Source organism: Lepidochelys olivacea (assembly GCF_965140295.1).
Source record: "Lepidochelys olivacea isolate rLepOli2 genome assembly, chromosome: 1".
In the NCBI taxonomy this organism is placed as follows: Eukaryota; Metazoa; Chordata; order Testudines; family Cheloniidae; genus Lepidochelys; species Lepidochelys olivacea.
In genome coordinates, this window is record NC_140411.1 from 296,587,768 (window position 1) to 296,609,568 (window position 21,801).

General features: G+C 44.6%; 1 protein-coding gene and 1 long non-coding RNA gene across 5 annotated transcripts in view; one reads left to right on the top strand and one right to left on the bottom strand.

Moving 5' to 3' along the window:
* Positions 1-6,982, bottom strand: part of LOC311518040 — a 39,167-nt gene extending 32,185 nt beyond the window's left edge. For 2 of the 3 annotated variants that reach the window (XR_014710867.1, XR_014710868.1), the window contains exon 1: positions 6,850-6,982. This is a non-coding gene — a long non-coding RNA (uncharacterized lncRNA). The remainder of the gene's footprint in view (positions 1-6,849) is intronic. The other variant, XR_014710869.1, reaches the window with a different exon arrangement.
* A 515-nt stretch (positions 6,983-7,497) lies between these two features.
* SLC38A1 (solute carrier family 38 member 1) overlaps positions 7,498-21,801 on the top strand; it is a 67,866-nt gene continuing 53,562 nt past the window's right edge. Inside the window, exon 1 of one of the 2 annotated variants that reach the window (XM_084623438.1) lies at positions 7,498-7,627. The gene's annotated coding sequence lies outside the window, so the exon portion shown is untranslated. The remainder of the gene's footprint in view (positions 7,628-21,801) is intronic. The other variant, XM_084623439.1, reaches the window with a different exon arrangement.

Consider the following 21,801-nt stretch of genomic DNA (forward strand, 5'->3'; position numbering starts at 1 on the left):
CCTCCTGGATCAGGAGCCAGGGCTGGGAGCTGGGAACTGCAGCCACTCGATTCAAGTAGAAGGCAGCCCCAGCTGAGTAGGGGCTGGTGCGGACCATGACCCAGTGCCTCCCTGCCTCCCTCACCCACCGTAACCAGACTTTGGGTGTCCGGTCAGTAGATATGACTGGGCTCTGTCAGGTCCCCTTTTTGACGGGACTTTCCAGTCAAAAACTGGGCACCTGGCCACCATAAGTAGAATAAGAATAGATTGGTGACCCTGAGGCCCTATTTATGGCATGATATGAGATCAGGCATTCAAACAAGCATACTACGTATATCTAGGCTTGCATGTGGATATGTGTATCTGGAACTCCAAACCTGATTATGTTGTTTAAAGGTTAATGGGAAGAATTCTGACATTTATAACCTAGTTTTCTTGACCTTATGAAAGGAACCGAGTCTGCGGCAAAGCTGAGGTGAGGTTTTATAAAGAAGTTGTTCTCCTAGGATAAAACATGTTAGCCTTATCCCAAAAATTCATATGAAAAATGTCTTAATTGGTAAAACGTATTATTATTTTTGCCCAGCTGCGTTAAGATATGATTAACAGAATTTTACCAAACTTTATAAAAATTAATCACCTTGAGTTCCAAGAATAGCTCTGAAAATTTTAGACTCAATTTTTAAAAAATTATAATTGCCTTCTCCACATAACTTACACGTTTGGTAGCACAATGATATAAAACAGTAACCTGATACCTGATACCTAACCTGATATGTCTGAGTTTTCATTTATAAAAATGAAGTAAAGCATTCTTATTCTTCACAATATCAGTTGGATCTGATCATGCACACTGTGTAATCTGTGTTTCTGTTGAGTAGATTTCTTACTTCCTTGAAGTTCTTTTCAATTCACATTTTAAAAGAAACATGGATTAAAGTCTAATTAAATAAAAGAATAAATTAAAAATATTTCCTTATCTGCTTTTGGCAGGGACCATGGTCTGGTACTTTTAGCACAGGACTGAGTCAGGAGTTCTGCCCATGACTTGGAACCTGGCCCCTCATCATGAGATTTCAATGGGGCTACATACATTACCCAGGGGAGTAGTTGTGATAAAGAGGTCTACTGGTGGTTCAGCACTTTGTTTCAACAACTTGTCAGGCCTGACATACTCTCTACACCTAACACTCTGTTGCAATAATCTGTATCTAAAGGGTGTCATGTAAGGCAGTGTTTTCCAACCAGTGTGCCGCATAATTTTTTGAAAAACTACATGTGAGAACTAATATTTCCCTTGTATTTTAATTAGTGTCAAAGCCAGACTGCATTCTGTACTTTTGTTCTCCAGAATGAGGCCCCTTTCAAATATTATGCATGTGTCACATTCCATTCCCCAAAGCAATGCTAAGAAGGATAAAAAGTAAACAAAGATGATGTGCCCTGATGAATGCAATGTGCTGCAATGAGCCTTTGATGATGATGTACATAAAAAAGACATAGAATTCAAGCCTAAGTTTTATATTTACATTTGACTTGGGATAAAAGCCAGAACAAGCCGGACCTGGAATGAATTATAATTAATTATATTGCATTTAAAAGCAGCGGAGAAAGTTATACACACTTGGGAAAACTATTTTGGGAATGAGAAGAAATTATTAATTATTAATTTCTTGTTATCCCAAAATATTATTCTCCAGTGTGTGCCACTTTCTCCACTGAGTACGCTTTTGTCCAGAGTTCTTATATTTAGCTTTAATGTTAGTTTCCACTGTTGAAAATGTTAATTCTAACACAAAAGATAGATCACGATCTAATGTTAGCCACCAGGGTTGTTTTGATTTTAACCCTACCAGCTTCCTTCTGGATTGGCTCATGAATATTCATGAGACAAAATTAAAAGTGGCCTGTGAAAGGCGCAACACTACACTCAAATGAACTTGATGTTACTGGAGTCATGTGGTGGTCAGTGTGTTTTCCAAATCTTACAAATCTCAAAAGTTACAGCAGTGAATTTCAAATTTATGACCCAAAAATTGACAAATATTTGAAGAAAAACGATTTTTGCAGTTCCACATGAACTTGTAGTGGTGAAGCTGAACATAAAATTAAGAAAGTGAAAGTGGTGAACTGACACTTCTGTGACAGCTATCTGCAATATGGATATTCATCTATGGGGAACCATCTTGCCGTCTTCCACAATGTTCCATGTGTGGGGAGAAACTCTCAAACCATGCCATCGTGCCAAGTAAGTTAAAATGACACTTTACAAGCAAACATTCATTCCTTGCCAAGAAGGACATCATTTTTTTAAAGCGTCTGAGGGATCAGAATGAAAAGCAAGTCTGACTGATGATAGACTGTGCAACTGTTTCTGACAAAGCACTGGAAGCAAGCGACGTGGTTGCTGAGTTTGTAACAAAGGCAAAAAAGCCACCTACAATCTTAGAAACATTAATTTTACCAGCATGAATAGAAATCATGAGAGTAACATTAGGTGCACTCAAAGTCAATGAAATTGAAAAACTTCCCCTTTCAGATTCAGTGCTAGGCTTGGATCTCAGACTTGGAGTTTGGCACTTCCAAAGCTATACAAAAAAGAAGTACCTCAAAGATGAAAAGGTAATATCATAAGTCTTGATACATAATAATATTGTTAGTTTATGTTTCTCGATTGGTACAATTTTTGTATTATTTGTTGTTTATCATATAATAAAATTTGGTGTCTTGTTGGTGTGCATGTGTGAATTGACTGAAAATACTTGTCACAGTGAATGGCAAGAGCAGTAAACAGCTGAAACTGAGGCGATAAGAGGATGAGTTCATTTGGAGACAATTTTGGTGGTGTTCCTTAAAATAATTAAAGGTATCAAGGTGTGCTCTGGCAGAGAAAAGGTTGGGAACCACTGATGTAAGGTATCATATACAAACTGGTAACATGCTGGTCCTGAAAATCATTGTGTGGTGTATATACAGTGTATACACAAAGACTTATAAATATGTGCTAAAATTATGTTTCTAAAATGTGTTTGGCAAGCAATACATAAGGCCAGTCTGTCCTAGACAAAGAGATGTGTATTTACTTGTCTGACCAGCCTGGCCATCAGCCAGAGAACAAGGAAGGTATATTTACATAAAACGTAAACAAAGCCATCAAACTAACAAGTGGAGAAGTTTACTGTCTCGATGGGGGATGAAGACTGCACCCCCAGGAAGCCTTCCTGCCTCTTGAAGCAGAGTCAATGAATTTTGGGAAGACAGAAGGAGAGAGAAAAGGCCATTTTGGCACCCATCACTGGGGGAACTAAAGAGGCCAGAGCTCTTGAAATCAAAGAACATTACTTGGCTCCTTCAACCAAGGGGGTGAAGTCTCTGGAAACTGACAATGATTGAAAAACCTGCGTAGTCAAAGATTATAACTGACTGAAATTAAGTTTTAGTATTAGAAATGTATTTTTACGTTAGTTTGCTTGTAACCCTTTCTGTCTTTATTCCTTATACTTGGTATCACTTAAATCTATGCCTTTTTGATTAATAAGCTTGCTTTACTTTTAATAATAACCAATACATTGCTGTGATTGAAATAAGAATGTTTTTCAAACCACAATTACATTAATGAGCTGCTGTTTACTGTCTCTTTATAGGAGCAGTGAACAACTTATGTCAGTGTTCAGAAAAGAAGCTGGACACTGCAGGGAAATGCTTCTAGGGAATTTGGGAGTTAGAGTTCACTATTTCTTACCTGCAAGACTAGGTTTGGACTGCAAGAGTCCTGATGAGTTTGCCAGTAAGGCAGACAAGTTGGTGTGTCAAGGAGTTGTCACATAGCTCAGCAGTAGCAAAATTTTCATTTGCTGAGGTTGAGGCGTAATATAGTAACTCACAATTCTGGGAACTCCAGCAGGTCATCACAGTAGTGAGTGAGGTTACTCACATAAGGGCTTCTAGACTGCCCCCTTGTTTTGTGACTTTGAGCAAGCCACTTATTCTCTAACCTCAGTTTCCCTATCTGTAAAATGGGGACCATAATGTGTATCTGCCTCAGAGGATACTGTGAGGCTTAATTAGTGAATGTTTGTAAAGCACATTGCAGAGGTAAAGTAGTAAGTGTTATTTTTAATTTATATAAAGTAGTTTGGGCCCCATTGATGAAAAATGTTACATGCATACAAAATATTATTATTTTAAAGCCACAGTCCTGCAAGTTTGACAGCCACCATCTTAGCTGACACACACAGGGTTAAACTGGGGACCTCCAGAACTAAAAGCATGAGGTGCTACAGCCTGAGCTAAAGAGCCAAAGCCTCTGTTGCTGTAATAACAATGAGGAGTCCTTGTGGCACCTTAGAGACTAACCAATTTATTTGGGCATAAGCTTTCATAGAACCCACTTCATCAGATGCATGGAGTGGAAAATACAGGAGCAGGTATAAATACATGAAAAGATGTGAGTTGCCTTACCAAGTGTCAAGTCAGTCTAATGAGACAATTCAATTGACAGCAGGATACCAGAGGAGGAAAAATAACTTTTGAAGTGGTAACGAGAGTGGCCCATTTCAGACAGTTGACAAGAAGGTGTGAATAACGGTAGGGAGAAATTAGTATTGGGGAAATTTGGTTTAGGTTTTGTAATGACCCAACCACTCCCAGTCTTTATTCAGGCCTAATCTGATGGCATCCAGTTTGCAAATTAATTCCTGTTCTGCAGTTTCACGCTGGAGTCTGTTTTTGAAGTTTTTTTGTTGAAGGATTACCACTTTTAGGTCTGTTATTGAGTGACCAGGGAGACTGAAGTGTTCTCCTACCGGTGTTTGAATGTTATGGTTCCTGATGTCAGATTTGTGTCCATTTATTCTTTTGCGTAGAAACTGTCCAGTTTGGCCAATGTATATGGCAGAGGGACATTGCAGGCACATGACGGCATATATCACAATGGTAGATGTGCAGGTGAATGAGCCCCTGATGGTGTGGCTGATGTAGTTAGGTCCTATCATGGTGTCCCTTGAATAGATATGTGGACAGAGTTGGCACTGGGGTTTGTTGCAGGGTTTGGTTCCTAGGTTGGTGTTTTTGTTGGGTGGTGTGTAGTTGCTGGTGAGTATTTGCTTCAGGTTGGGGGGCTGTCCGTAAGCGAGGACTGGCCTGTCCCTCAAGGTCTGTGAGAGTGAGGGACCATCCTTCAGGATAGGTTGTAGATCCTTGACAATGAGCTGGAGAGGTTTTAGTTGGGGGCTGTAAGTGACGGCTAGTGGCATTCTGTTATTTTCTTTGTTGGGCCTGTCTTGTAGTAGGTGACTTCTGGTTACCCATCTGGCTCTGTCAATTTGTTTCTTCACTTCACCAGGTAGTTGTAAGAATGCTTGATAGAGATCCTGTTGGTGTTTGTCTCTGTCTGAGGGATCGGAGCAAATGCAGTTGTATCTTAGAGCTTGGCTGTAGACAATGGGTCGTGTGATGTGGTCTGGATGAAAGCTGGAGGCATGTAGGTAAGTATAGCGGTCAGCAGATTTCCAGTATAGGGTGGTGTTTATGTGACCATCGCTTATTAGCACTGTATTGTCTAAGAAGTGGACCTCTTGTGTGGACTGGTCCAGGCTGAGGTTGATAGTGGGGTAGAAATTGTTGAAATTGTATTTATACCTGCTCCTGTATTTTCCACTCCATGCATCTGATGAAGTGGGTTCTAACCCATGAAAACTTATGCCCAAATAAATTTGTTAATCTCTAAAGTGCCATTAGGACTCCTCATTGCTTTTGCTGATACAGGCTAACACAGCTGCCCCTCTGAAACCTGTAGCTGCAATAACTCAGATCCTCTGTGGAACATCACAGCAGGCAGTGGAGATGGACCTGTAATGTGAATGGGTTACATATGAACAATCTTACACATAAGCTTAACTTCCAGCCTGTGAGTGGCCACACTGAAATCAATGGGACTACATGCCTAAAGGTATGCATGGTTGCAGTGAATATAGGATCTGGATCTAAATTTGTTAATGGTGATGAAATTTTATTTCTGCTTTATTCCTTAAATTCCTTTTCAGGCTGAGAAACTACTGAAATGAGCGGATACAATAGTTTATAAACAGCATCTGTGAGGTATCCAAGTATGTCATGCCAATTGTATATTTAATATACATATTATTTCTCCTAAATGTGTTAGCATTTCAAGAAAAAGGGAAACTTTTAGTATGTACTTTGGTAGAATGAGTTGGGAAATTGGTTTCAGCACATGTTGAATTTTCTGTAGCTATTTTGGGGATTTGAAACTAATCTTTATATAAATTAGTTTCTTCTTGCAGGAAGGGGTTCCTCTTGAAAGAAAACTGTCACAGCACCAAAAATTCAAGAAAAGCAAAGAAAGCATAAAACATAGGGAAGAAGAGCTTTCACTTAAGATGTCACTTTGCAGGGAAGAAGAGCTTTCACTTAAGATGTTACTTTGCAGTTAGTATTTACTGAAGAGCTAGGTCAATGAACCAGATAACATACACAGATTAAATGCTCTCCCACTTCTCTGTATTAGAAATTAGTATGAACATTTGGATATGAACAGTATTACAATTTATTACTCAATGCACTCTCTTATTTTGTAGAAGCCAATAAAAACACTGATGGAATCATGGAGATTTCCTTTATCTCTGTGTATCATCCCTGGGTGTACAGTGGGATCAATTCTATAGTGGAGCAGGAAGGGCTACAATTATTAAGTCCCAAGATATGGAAACCAGACAAAGGGTTTGTCTGTTTTTCAGAACACGACTGGGTGCTATTGTAGCAAGGACAGTGGGCTACATCTCTAGGCTAAGCCACAGAGCCCACCTGCGGGTGCAGCCCTACAAGCACAGATCCAGCCCATATACTCACTCCTTGTTGCAGCGGTAGACAAAGGCAGCCTGAATTCGCTCCAAGGCCCGGCTGTTCCTCCCATCACCATCATCCTCCCACAATGCAGTTCCACCTGTGTCATCGTTCCCCCCTGGAGGGGTGGGGCTGGCGGGTGGGCTCTCTCTGCCTCTAAGACCTGCAGCCGCTGGCGGCAATTATCACCGCCCGGGGGCTGGGAGCGCACAGACACAAAAGCTGCCTCTCGTTGGGACAGCACACCGCTGCGGCTCTCTTGGCGTGGCCCCTGGGGCAGGCCAGGAGATGCTCTGGGCTCGGCCCGCAGCACCTCGCAGGAGGCGGCGGTAGCTGCCTCTGAGCCGCAGTGACGTGCGCACAAAGGGGGAGAGGAGCCGGAGCCCTCGCTCCTGTCTGAAGCCGGCTGGACTCCAGAGGGGCCGGGTTTTTAATACGATGAATACAGACACACGCAGCTCGGCCGCGTGGGTGGGTTATTTGGTGCGTGGCTCGTAGCTCTGAGGCAAGCTGCTCAGCAGTGCTACAGCCCATAGGGGGAAGAAGAGGAGGAAGCGGCTTTCTCTGGTCCACGCTGCAGCTGAAGGTCGCGTCTAAGCATCTCCCGCCCGCTCCGCTTGCCCGCCTCGCTGCGAGGAGAAGGCGCCGCTTTGACCCTTCCTCCCGAGCGGGGCACAACCCACGGGGCCTTCTCCGCACGCGGCGGAGCCCGCGGTGGCCAGCGCCTGCCACGGAGGACAGCGGCGGGGACACCTTGAAGGCGAAGCCCACCCTGGCTGCGGAGGTGAGATGCGCGGCTGCGGCGCGCACTGCTCGGCGGGTAGGGGTGGGCCCCAGACTCGGAACGATCCCGATAAAACCGGGACACGTGGGGTCGCCCTATCTGAGGATGGCTGGGACTCCGGGCCCTGCGGTGGGGGAGCTCGCCGGTGGCGCCGCAGCCGAGGGGAGCCCCTGCGGACCGGGCGAAGCAGCGTGGTCCCCGGTCTGCCGCGCGCGGGTGGCGGGGCTGGGTTTTGCTGCGGCCCGTGGCGGGGCTGGTGGCGGGCAGGGAGTAAAGAGGAGCACGTTTCCCACCCCGCGGCTCTCCCCAGGATGTCTGAACCGGCGGGCGGGAGGCGAACGTGCCGCGGGCACATTTCGCGCTCACTCTCCGTTTCCTTTCCGTTCCCGCCCGCGGGTCGGGCTGTAGCTTTTAAATGAAAAGAACTACAATGGGGAGAAGAGATGCAGTCCGGGGGAGGGGCCCTTTGGGGAGAGACATCCTTCGTCCCTCACGGTCACTGCACAAAGGCTGCCCCCCCTCAATGGCCCTTGCCCGCACCCCCACCCGCTTTAATTTGTAATTTGACTTCTGATTTCAGTTTCTATCGCTCCCGCCAACATTTGAAAGCTATAAATAGGGACATTGGGTAGTAAAATAGGGATACATCTTTTAACTCTTATTGAAATTCATTGGGCTAGGGGAGATTTGGGAGCAGAAACATAAACAGAGTATTCTCCTGAAAAGCAGAGACATCTCTGTCTGGACAGGGACAGTTGGATTGTGAGTATTTGCATTTTAATTCTGCCAGATGTTCATTTTGAATGAAATGTTGGGACGGGAGGGGTTGATTTTATCTTTTGGTTACAGCCACTGCAGTCGTGTATAATGCCCTGGTAGGGTTGCTGCTTTAACAGTAAACCAGACTTTGTGTTTGTTTTTAAATATGGCCATTGATTAATAACCCTGCTGGTAGATTGCAGCAGTAACATTTTAAAATTAAGTCGTGGGGGGAAAACGAGTATCTATCATCTGGGGAAGAAACTAAAAATATGATGTGAATGTGTGTGTGTCTGGTAGATCTGAAACACACTCATATGCATAAATCAAACCCCACAATTACTGGCTTTTTGTCTAATCCTGCATTTCAATCATGCCCAATAGTCTCATTCAGTTCAGTGAGAGTTTTGTGTAGGCAAGAAATGTAGGCTGAGCCCACTATATGTAAATAAATCTAGTACCTTTGCTTTCATCACCATTAAAAGGGAGAAGCTTAGTTGGTATTGTTTTGGGCTGTTTTGTTGGCCTAGTTTCTCTTATCCCATAATTGGTTTCCTCTAGACCAAAGGTTTTTGTTCCATTTGTTTTTAAAGTTGAGGTTGTAAATTAAAGCAAACTGTAATTATAATTTATCACCTTCATGAAAAAAGAGAGGTGGCATATATAAAACCCTGTGCTTTGTTTATCTGATATTAGAAGGACAACTGAAATAAAATCCATCCTTTCCAGCTGCTAGCATGATGGTCATACAGTATGAACCTGCCAGATATAATTAGATTATTCAATTTCCCACTGTGCTCATATTGCTCTTAGGCATTTCTACTAACCTATATTTCAGAATATAGTGACTGCTGCTATATGGTGCTCATTCATTTTTTGTGAGGGGTAGTATTACTTGAAAGGCAACATAAAATGAACCTATCATTATTCTGAAGTTAAAGCACTGGTCAGAATGAGAGACACCCTTAATTAATCCTTTTAACTCAGAAGTGTTTTTTAATTTAACAAATGTTTTTGCAAAAAGAACATTGTACTATAAATCCAAACTTTTACCAATTTCAAAACAATCTGGGAAGCTGTGTCATCTGTCAATGAAAAATAAATAAGTAATAATCAAAAGGGATCAGATTCAGACCTGGGGCTTGTTCCTCTCACTAAAATCGAATGAGAGAACTTCATTACATCTCAGGAATCACTTCAGTTGGAGCAATGGACCCTTGATGTAAAGTGGTGCAGTTCCACTAAGTAGTTCTGATTTGACTCAAACACTTTCTGTGTAAAAACATGTGAGAAAGGAACACTCACCCGAACCATTACACACCAAGGAGGGTGGCTGAAACCAGTACATTTTCTGTCCTGTACAGTGGACCAGTTTTGGTATGGATGGGACAAAGGGGACTCTCAAGACTGAATAGTGCTCGGGGATCTGTGGGTAGCCAAAGGCAAGACCCCATGAACCCCTAAGAAGAAGTGCAGAAAACCATCATCCCACGTGCCTCTCAGAACCCTTTCTCCTGGATGTCATAGAGCATGGAGGATGATCTGTGCTTTATTACCTAATCCTATTTTTTACAAGGACATTAATGCACATAGGAGGAGGACCAGGTCATTTAGAGAGGTTGCTCCTTGACTCCTCCATTCTGTGTCCTTGCCACTCCCCTTTTTTCCCCACTTCTTTTTCCCATAGGGAAAAGTGGTGACTGAGCAGAGAGTGGGATTGTCCTGTGTTACCACATTTTCACCTCATTTTTGCAGTTCTAAGGTGGTTTTGCTCATTCCTTCACAGGAGAAGCTAGCATATAAGCCTAAGTAAACATAATCTTTTAAAATATACATTATGCAGGAAAACATTATTTTAAGTAAAAAGTGTTTTAATTTATTTTTAAGGGACTCTCTTTCACATGATTGATCTTCAGTCCTGTTTACATAAAGTAGTATTGTGAACCAAAGAATCAGTTGGAAAGCAAACATAATGGATGGAAAGCAAATTTGGTCTGTTGCGTAGGGTTGCAAGGCATCTGGTTTTCAACCGGAACACCAGGTCGAAAAGAGCCCCCAGCAGCTCTGGTCAGCTCTGCTGACCAGGCTGCTAAAAGTCTGGTCAGCAGGGCTAAGGCAAGCTCCTTGCCTGCCCTGGCTTTGTGTGGCTCCCGGAAGTGGCAGGCACATTTGGCTCCTAGGTGCAGAGGTGGCCATGGGGGCTCTGCACACTGCCCCCGCCCCAAGCGCAAGTGCTGGCTCCACAGCTCCCATTGGCTAGGAACTATGGCCAATGGGAGCTGCAGGGGTGGCGCCTGCAGGCGCAGGCAGTGCACAGAGCCCCTTGGCCCCTCCACCTTGGAGCCGGACATGCCAGCTGCTTCCAGGAGCCTCCTGAGGTAAGCACCTTCTGGCCAGAGCTTTCTCTCCAAACTCCGTCCTGCACCCCAACTCCCTGCCCCAGCCCTGAGCCCCCTCCCACATCCAAACTTCCTCCTGGAGCCCGCATACCATACTGCACCCTAAACCCCAGCCCTGAGCCCCCTCCAGCACCCCAAACTCCACAGCCAGAGTCCAGGGCCCACACCCCCAACCAGAGCTCGCACCCCAGCCCCCTGCCCCAGCCCAGAGTTCCCTTCCACATTCTGAACCCCTCGGCTCCAGCCCAGAGCCCCCTCTTACACCTCAAACCCCTCATCCCCAGCCCCACCCCAGGGCCCAGACCCCCAGCTGGAGCCCACACCCTGCCCCAGCCCTGAGCCCCCTCCCACACTCCAAAATTCCTCGGCCCCAGCCCAGAGCCTGCACCCCCAGTCAGACCCCTCACCTCCTCCCACACCCCAACCCCCTGCCCCAGTCCAGTGAAAATGAGTGAGGGTGGGGGAGAGCAAGTGACAGAGGGAGGGGGGATGGAGTGAGCAGGGGCGGGGTCTCAGAGAAGGGCCTGGGGGCAGGGGCGGGGCAAGGGTGTTTGGTTTTGTGCAATTAGAAAGTTGACAACCCTACTGTTGGGTCAGCTAGTAGAACCCTCTGTGGTGTGGAAAGATTTAAATATTCTAAATCTAAATGAAAAGCTAAAGTTACATTTTCTTACATATCTTGTATTATTATAATCTAAATCCAATACAAGAAGTTTGAACAGCTGATCTTCTTTGTGATGATCTTTTCATTTTCAAAATGCCTTCCAGGCATTTTCCAATTAACCCTCACACTATCTCTGTGAGATCGGCATATAAAAATTATTTTTCCTATATTACAGATGAGGAAACTGATAGAAAGAAGATACAGGTGTACTACAAAAAGAAAACAAAAAATTGAATTAAGAACAGATTTCTGTGCAGACAGATCCTTACTAAAGAATCTATCAGCACATTTAGCAGCAAATTAAATTTTAAATAACCTTTTCCCCTTTGTGAATCCTCTTGGTACTTACTTCATGTTTTATTGGTGGTATTCCACAATTTATCATTCTGTAATTTCACAATTATTATGGAATCCATGGTTTGAAATGAGATTTTAGAGATTTGTGAGGTTGCATTCTGAGATCTCTTCAGCAAAATGGAAATATTAAGAGGATTTCACAGGAAACAATAATGAGAAAAAAGTTAAAATGTATTTCTGTGCTGAATGCTCCTTATAGCTTGATTGCTGAGGGCTCAGAACTAATCTGTACCTAAATCTGTTTTCCCTTTTTTGATTTATCTTTCAATGAGTTGCCTCAGGCCAAGCCGTAAGTCAGTGAGAGAGTCAGAAATAGACCTTGGTGATTTTTTAGTTACCGTCCTGTGCTCAAATCTGCAGACCATGGTTTCTCAGTTTGGTGGGGGAAGGTTGCAACCAGACTTCAGGGAGTCATGACCATCCTCCTTTTCTTTATTGCTGGATGAAAAGGAGGCATCCCAAAAATTACGGAGCAGGGGAACCTGAAAGTTTTTCCTGTTGTAACACAAGGTCACAATATGGCAAAGGTTGAGAACCACTTCACTAGTCATAGAGTTTAGGCACAGAAAGGACCACCAGATCACCTAATCTGACCTGTATATCACAAGCTACCTACACCACCAGCACCCCCACACTAAACACAACAACTGAAATTAGACCAAGGTATTACAGTCCATGGGAGTCTAGACGATTATGTGACACAGGCAAAGAATAGTCTCTATACCTCTGTTCCTCATTATAGCATCTCTTTCCAAACTTCGTTATCATGTCCTCCATACACACAATTTAAAACTCATTGTTTCATTATTTATATCCTTGGACTCTTACTGGTCATATTGCTGTTCCTTTCAAAGAACACCCAAAGGTATGGGCAAAAGGAAAAACACATATCACATCTCAAGTCTTTTTGTACAGGAAGCAATTTGTGTGAAACTCAAGCTCTGGATTCTGATAGCTTTAGTAAACTTCACAGAGGAATTCTTCACAAGATTACCAACCATATCTATGAACAGAAAAGTGAATCAAATTTCAGCTTTCAAGCAAATTATCTTGAGTTCTGTAGTTAAAACTACTAATTGTATCTTAGAGGTTTAATGTCCTATCACAACACTAAAGGACAATTTGATTACTGGGAACTCCACAATGAATCTGTGCAAGACCATGTGACTGTGAAGAAAGTCCTGTCCAGAGGTGAAAGCACACAAGCCACTCAGCTGCAAATACCTCTCAAATACCTCGCCTGCTTCTCAGGAAGTAGGCTCTGAGGTCACCATTTTGAATTATGTTATTTGAGGAAGAACTGTCAGTTAAAGGAGTATTTCAGTGAATGATGCCACAGCATCAAGCAATCACTTTTATCTCTTGCTGTGGTGACATTAATGCCAAAAGTGCCACTTTCAGGAGAGGTATTTTCTGAAATACATAATTTAGAAGAACCACCAGAGCTGGTTCATGCTTCTATTGGGTAGTGAGATACAATGGGACTGTTTACATTGGGTTTTGTTTTTCCAAATACCTAGACTTTTCAGAAGAGTTAAACCCATCTCTAGTGTTATGATATTTAGACAATCCAGGAAACTGGAGTTGCAGGGATTCTGTTAGAAGACAGTAAAGAAAATGGCTTGAATTCTTTGCCTGACAGGTTTTGACAGTCTGTGAGATTCTCAATATCCTTGAGAAAAAGAAGGGCATATCCACTCATGCTCATCTGTCAATCCTACTTTTAAAATCTGACAAATTATAATCCTTTTCTATAATTTTCAAGGCAATGGTGTTCTTCTGTGAGCAGCAAAGTGTAAGCAAATTATCCGTAATAGGTTTTTCAAGATATGTCATGGGTTGTCTAAAGACAAAGGCAAGCTTCCAGTCCAATCACATAGAGACTTCAGGATACAAGTCAGAGGATATGTCTACACTACGAAATTAGATCGAATTTATAGAAGTCAGTTTTTTAGAAATCGTTTTTGTATAGTCGATTGTGTGTGTCCCCACACAAAATGCTCTAAGTGCATTAAGTGCATTAACTCAGCGGAGTGCTTTCAGAGTACCGAGACTAGCGTCGACTTCTGGAGCATTGCACTGTGGGTAGCTTTCCCACAATCTCCGCCGCCCATTGGAATTCTGGGTTGAGATCCCAATGCCTAGTGGAGCAAAAACATTGTCACGGGTGGTTCTGGGTACATGTTGTCAGGCCCTCCCTCCTTCCCTCCCTCCGTGAAAGCAACGGCAGATAATCGTTTTGTGCCTTTTTTCCTGGGTTACCTGTGCAGACGCCATACCACGGCAAGCATGGAGCCCGCTCAGCACACTGTCACCGTACATCTCCTGAGTGCTGGCAGACGCGGTCCAGCATTGCTACACAGCAGCAGCTCATTGCCTTGTGGCAGCAGACGGTGCAATAGACCTGATAACCATCATCTTCATGTCCTAGGTGCTCTTGGACGCCTTGGTAAGGTCGGTCAGGAGCACCTGGGCAGACATGGGCACAGGGACTGAAATAGGAGTGACTCGACCAGGTCATTCTCTTTAGTCCTACCGACAGTCCTATTGCACCATCTTCTGGCAAGCAGCCAGGAGATGAGAATGGCTAGTAGTCCTATTGCACCGTCTTCTGACGAGCAGCCAGGAGATGAGGATGGCTAGCAGTCCTACTGCACCGTCTGCTGCCAGCCAAAGATGTAAAAGGTAGATGGAGTGGATCAAAACAAGAAATAGACCAGATTTGTTTTGTATTCATTTGCTCCCCCCATCCCTTCTCTTCCTCCCTCTGTGAAATCAATGCCCGACAATCGTTTTGGTGAGGTCTGTCAGGGGCACCTTGAAAAGTTTAATGGAGACTCAGTCCTGCCTGGAATATGGGGGGAAGGGATAGCTCAGTGGGTTGAACAATGGCCTGCTAAACCCCAGATTTTGAGTTCAATCCTTGAGGGGGCCATTCTGTGTGACAGTTGTTTTTGTTTCTCCTTGATGTAAAGCCACCCCTTTTGTTGATTTTATTTCCCTATAAGCCAACCCTGTAAGCCATGTCATCAGTCTCCCCTCCCTCCATCAGACCAACGGCAGACAATCGTTCTGCGCCTTTTTTCCTTGCAGATGCCATACCACGCCAAGCATGGAGCACGCTTAGATCACTTTGGCAATTAGGAGCACATTAAACACCACGTGCATTATCCAGCAGTATATGCAGCATCAGAACCTGCCAAAGCGAAACCGGGCGAGTAGGCAACATCAGTGCGGTGACAAGAGTGATGAGGACATGGACACAGACTTCTCTCAAAGCACGGGCCCTGGCAATGTGGGCATCATGGTGCTAATGGGGCAGGTTCATGCCGTGGAACGCCAAATCTGGGCCTGGGAAACAAGCACAGACTGGTGGAACCGCATAGTGTTGCAGGTCTGGGACGATTCCCAGTGGCTGTGAAAGTTTCGCATGCGTAAGGGCACTTTCATGGAACTTTGTGACTTGCTTTCCCCTGCCCTGAAGCACCAGAATACCAAGATGAGAGCAGCCCTCACAATTGAGAAGTGAGTGGCGATAGCCCTTCGGAAGTTTGCAACGCCAGACAGCTACCGGTCAGTTGGGAATCAATTTGGAGTGTGCAAATTTACTGTGGGGGCTGCTGTGATGCAAATAGCCAACACAATCAAAGATCTGCTGATATCAAGGGTAGTGATTCTGGGAAATGTGCAGGTCATAGTGGATGACTTTGCTGCAATGGGATTCCCTAACTGTGGTGGGGCCATAGACGGAACCCATATCCCTATCTTGGCACCGGAGCACCAAGCCGGAGAGTACATAAACCACAAGGGGTACTTTTCAGTGGTTCTGCAAGCACTGGTGGATCACACGGGATGTTTCACCAACATCAGCGTGGGATGGCCGGGAAAGGTACATGATGCTCGCATCTTCAGGAACTCTGGTCTGTTTCAAAAGCTGCAGGAAGGGACTTTATTCCCAGACCAGAAAATAACCGTTGGGGGTGTTGAAATGCCAATAGTTATCCTTGGGGACCCAGCCTACCCCTTAATGCCATGGCTCATGAAGTCATACACAGGCACCCTGGACAGTAGTCAGGAGCTGTTCAACTACAGGCTGAGCAAGTGCAGAATGATGGTAGAATGTGCATTTGGATGTTTAAAAGTGTGCTGGCGCAGTTTACTGACTCGCTTTGACCTCAGCGAAACCAATATTCCCATTGACAGGTTTCAGAGTAACAGCCGTGTTAGTCTGTATTCGCAAAAAGAAAAGGAGTACTTGTGGCACCTTAGAGACTAACCAATTTATTTGAGCATACGCTTTCGTGAGCTACAGCTCACTTCATCGGATGCATACTGTGGAAATTATAGAAGATCTTTTTATACACACAAAGCATAAAAAAATGGGTGTTTACTACTACAAAAGGTTTTCTCTCCCCTCACCCCACTCTCCTGCTGGTAATAGCTTATCTAAAGTGATCACTCTCCTTACAATGTGTATGCTAATCAAGTTGGGCCATTTCCAGCACAAATCCAGGGTTTAACAAGAATGTCTGGGGGGGGGGGGGCGGGGTGCTGGAAATGGCCCACCTTGATTATCATACACATTGTAAGGAGAGTGATCACTTTAGATAAGCTATTACCAATAGGAGAGTGGGTTGGGGGGGGGGGGGGACGGACCTGGATTTGTGCTGGAAATGGCCCAATTTGATTATCATACACATTGTAAGGAGAGTGATCACTTTAGATAAGCTATTACCAGCAGGAGAGTGGGGTGAGGGGAGAGAAAACCTTTTGTAGTGGTAAACACCCATTTTTTCATGCTTTGTGTGTATAAAAAGATCTTCTATACTTTCCACAGTATGCATCCGATGAAGTGAGCTGTAGCTCACGAAACCTTATGCTCAAATAAATTGGTTAGTCTCTAACGTGCCACAAGTACTCCTTTTCTTTTTGCGAATATTCCATTGTTATTACTGCTTGCTGTGCGCTCCACAATATCTGTGAGAGTAAGGGGGAGACGTTTATGGCGGGGTTGGAGGTTGAGGCAAATCGCCTGGCCGCTGGTTATGCGCAGCCAGACTCCAGGGCGGTTAGAAGAGCACAGGAAGGCGCGGTGTACATCAGAGAAGCTTTGAAGACCAGTTTCATGATTGGCCAGGCTACGGTGTGAAAGTTCTGTTGGTATCTTCTTGATGAAAACCAGCCCCCGGGTTCACTCTATTTTCCTGTAAGCTAACCACCCTCCCCTCCCCCCTTCTATAACCGCTTGCAGAGGCAATAAAGTCATTGTTGCTTCACATTCATGCATTCTTTATTAATTCATCACACAAATAGGGGGATAACTGTCAAGGTAGCCCAGGAGGGGTGGTGGAGGAGGGAGGCACCGCGTGGGGTGGTGGAGGAGGGAAGGACAAGGCCACACAGCACTTTTAAACTTTAAAACTTACTGAATGCCAGCCTTCTGTTGCTTGGGCAATCCCCTGGGGTAGAGTGGCTGGGTGGCCGGAGGCCCCCCCACCGCGTTCTTGGGTGAAGAGGCTATGGAACTTGGGGAGGAGGGCGGTTGGTTACACAGGGGCTGTAGCGGCGGTCTGTGCTCCAACTTCCTTTCCTGCAGCTCAACCACACACTGGAGCATATTAGTTTGATCCTCCAGAAGCCTCAGCATTGAATCCTGCCTCCTTTCATCATGCTGCCGCCACCTATCATCTGCAGCCCGCCACTTACTCTCTTCAGCCCGCCACCTCTCCTTGCGTTCATTTTGTGCTTTCCTGCACTGTGACATTGTCTGCCTCCATGCATTCGTCTGTGCTCTATCAGTGTGGGAGGACAGCATGAGCTCAGAGAACATTTCATCACGAGTGCGTTTTTTTTTCTTTCTAATCTTCACTAGCCTCTGGGAAGGAGAAGATCCTGTGATCATTGAAACACATGCAGCTAGTGGAGAAAAAAAAAGGGACAGCGGTATTTAAAAAGACACATTTTATAAAACAGTGGCTACACACTTTCAGGGTAAACCTTGCTGTTAACCTTACATACATAGCACATGTGCTTTCATTACAAGGTTGCATTTTGCCTCCCCCCACCGCGTGGCTACCCCCTCAACCCTCCCCCCTCCCATGGCTAACAGTGGGGAACATTTCTGTTCAGCCACAGGCAAACAGCCCAGCAGGAACGGGCACCTCTGAGTGTCCCTTGAAGAAAAGCACCCTATTTCAACCAGTTGACCATGAGTGATACCTCACTCTCCTGAGGATAACACAGAGAGATAAAGAACGGATGTTGTTTGAACGCCAGCAAACATACACTGCAATGCTTTGTTCTACAATGATTCCCGAGTACGTGTTACTGGCCTGGAGTGGTAAAATGTCCTACCATGGAGGATGCAATAAGGCTGCCCTCCCCAGAAACCTTTTGCAAAGGCTTTGAGAGTACATCCAGGAGAGCCGCGAATGCCAGGGCAAATTAATCCTTTCACATGCTTGCTTTTAAACCATGTATAGTATTTTAAAAGGTACACTCACCGGAGGTCCCTTCTCCACCTGCCGGGTCCAGGAGGCAGCCTTGGGTGGGTTTTGGGGGGGTACTGGCTCCAGTTCCAGGGTGAGAAACAGTTCCTGGCTGTCAGGAAAACCGGTTTCTCTGCTTGCTTGCTGTGAGCTATCTACAACCTCCTCATCATCATCTTCCTCATCCCCAAAACCTGCTTCCGTGTTGCCTCCCTCTCCATTGAAGGAGTCAAAGCACACAATTGGGGTAGTGGTGGCTGAACCCCCTAAAATGGCATGCAGCTCATCATAGGAGCGGCATGTTTGGGGCTCTGACCCGGAGCTGCTGTTTGCCTCTCTGGTTTTCTTGCCTCAGCTCCTTAAGTTTCACGCGGCACTGCTTCGGGTCCCTGTTATGGCCTCTGTCCTTCATGCCCTGGGAGATTTTGACAAATGTTTTGGCATTTCGAAAACTGGAACGGAGTTCTGATAGCACGGATTCCTCTTCCCATACAGCAATCCCGTACCTCCCATTCGGTCCATGCTGGAGCTCTTTTGCGATTCTGGGACTCCATCATGGTCACCTCTGCTGATGAATTCTGCATGGCCACCTCTGCTGATTAGCTCTGCACTCACCTGCAGCTTGCCACGCTGGCCAAACAGGAAATGAGATTCAAAAGTTCACGGGCCTTTTCCTGTCTACCTGGCCAGTGCATCTGAGTTGAGAGTGCTGTCACAATGGAGCACTCTGGGATAGCTCCTGGAGGCCAATACCGTCGAATTGCATCCACACTACCCCAAATTTGACCCGGCAAGACCGATTTCAGCGCTAATCCCCTTGTCGGGGGTGGAGTAAAGAAATCGATTTTAAGAGCCCTTTAAGTCGAAAAAACGGGCTTCGTCGAATGGACGGGTGCAGGGTTAAATTGATTTAATGCTGCTAAATTTGACCTCAACTCCTAGTGTAGACCAGGGCTTACTCTCAGGGGCAATTACACCACAGAGGATTGTTTTATTCAGCAGGGTGGAAGAGTGCTATGTGAAGGGAAGAAATCTTATTTCTTGGGCTAATTTTCTTTTTTCTTTTTAATTTTCATTAGTACCAATTAGAACACTGCTTTACTTTTTTTGGAGGTTAGGCATGGAGTGGGAACATAGGTAATGGCTGGAATTGGGAATTGGAATTGCTTAGTTACCAATCAGATTATTGTTCATATCTTTGAGAGTTAAGAAAAAGGCCAGGTCTACACTAGACATTTATGCCAGTTTAGCAATGTTGATTAGCTATGTGAGTTTTGGATATTTTTATGCTAGCTAAAGTCCTAGTGTGGATGCAGCTATAGCAGCATAAAAGTATTTTGCCAGTATTTCACTCTCCAAACCAGTATAAGATATATCAGCAAAAACACTTTTTTGCTGATATAAGCCATGTCTAACCTAGGAAGATTTTGCTAGTATAACTGTACTGGGATTGCTATACCACCAGCAAAATTTTTAAGCATAGACTAGTCTTATGTTTCCTTGGTTATTAAACAAGGAAGTTCTGGAGTTTGCTTGGGAGAATAATAACACTTTGCCCTTATATAGCATCTTTCAACTGTGGATTGCAAAGCACTTTACAAAGCTGAATAAGTGTTAGTATTATCCTCATTTTACAGATAGAGATACTAAGGATTAGATAGTTGTCACTTGCCCAAAGACTCACAATGAGTTAATGGCAGTCAGGCCAAGAATACAGGTCTCGAGACTTCCAGTTCTTATCTGTCCTCTAGAGTCCATAGTGCCTCATAACTCTTGTTTGAAAATTCATGTATTTGTTTGTTTTGATGAAAGAAATAGCCCCTTGTCTGAGTTGGAATGAATGACTCTATTTCTGTTGAGTTATTTTGTTGATGTTAATGTGAATTTTTATATACTTAAGAATGAACTTCTTGATGAGATACTGTGGTCTTATAAGCATTATGGCCCCAATCCTGCAAGTTACAGCATGGGGTGGACCCTGCACCCATGGGGACCGCCATAAGGTGCAAGTATATGCCCACATACACAGTGTTGCAGGATTAGGGTCTCTGGGTGAAATTCTGACCCCTCTGAAGTCAATTGATTTCATTGGGGCCAGAATTTCACCCTATATTGTTAAACCAATTTTCCATATAATCTAAATATTCATTTTAAAAAGGTTCTCGGCTTTTTCATTACTAAGAGAACCTTCACAAATCAGTCAATGCACTTCTGCCCTGTTAGTCCTGATTTGCAGCTCTTTAGCTCAACACTAGCAGAAGCAAGGAATGTGAGCTTTACCTCAGTGATCTGTGAATTCTGTTCCCCAGCACTCTGTTCATCTCAGTGAAGTTTTAATTTCATCACTTAGTTGGGATTACTAAATGCTAACTTTCTAAAGCACAGGCAATGTAAAGGCAATTCTGCAAATGCTTCAGTGGGACTACTCAGGGTACTGTGGTCTGTGCTGGTTAACTAGTATTTGCAGAACAGACCTTAAGGTCATGTCTGCATGAGAATGTTGCACCAATTTAATTTAAATCCGTTTTTAAATTGATTTTAGTCAAACTTGGGCAAACCTTTGTGTGGACACTTTTCACTTTCAAGATCTTCGTGGCCTATCCCTACCCTACTTGTCATCTCTCATTCAGGATCAGTAGGTTGACTCCTTCCTCCAGTAGGCCCATGGAATAAGGATGTCAACCTCCAATGTCCACTTGTCAAACTTTCAAACAAGCATCTTTGTGCTTTCTCCTATGCTGCTCCACCCACAAATGTCCCTGTAAACATCTGCAAAGCACTTCACTGTTCTCCTTCAAATCCCTACTTAAACATTCTTCTTTGCCATGATGTCTACCAAAACTCACAATGGTTAGACTTCTGTTGTGCTGAGACCAATGTCTATCATGCTTACCAATATTGACTCATTGGTCCCTTGACTTCCCCGTCTGTCTCCATCTGTTGCCTCTGATTTTATCCTTAGGGTATGTCTACACTGGCAGAGTTACATCACCGGCAGTTACAGCGCCATTCAGAGAGCGCTGAAGGGAAACCGCTATTGTGTGTTCACACTGTCAGCTGCCTGCGCAATAGCGTGTTCACACTTGTGGCACTTGCAGTGATATTCGGAGCGGTGCACACTGGGCAGCTATCCCACAGAGCATCTCTTCCTCTTCTGCCGCTAAGAGTTGTGGGAAGGTGGAGGGGGTCACGGGGCATCCTGGATCCTGTCCCAATACCCCGTAATGCATTGCTTTGCATTCCAACAATTCTTGTTCTTCCATTTGCATTTGGCACCATCTTTCAATGGTTTGTGTACTGCACGCTCTGCCTCTTCAGTCTACAGGAATGGATCCCGCACTGTTGACCAATATGCTGCTCGCTCTCACTAACACGTCATGAGTGGCAGTGGAGTTATTCCTTAAACCACAAAGGCAAGGGGAGTGCGATATTGATCTCGCCACGCGTACTAGCTACGACATGAGATTGCTTGTGGCATTCACGGAGGTGCTTACCACAGTGGAACAC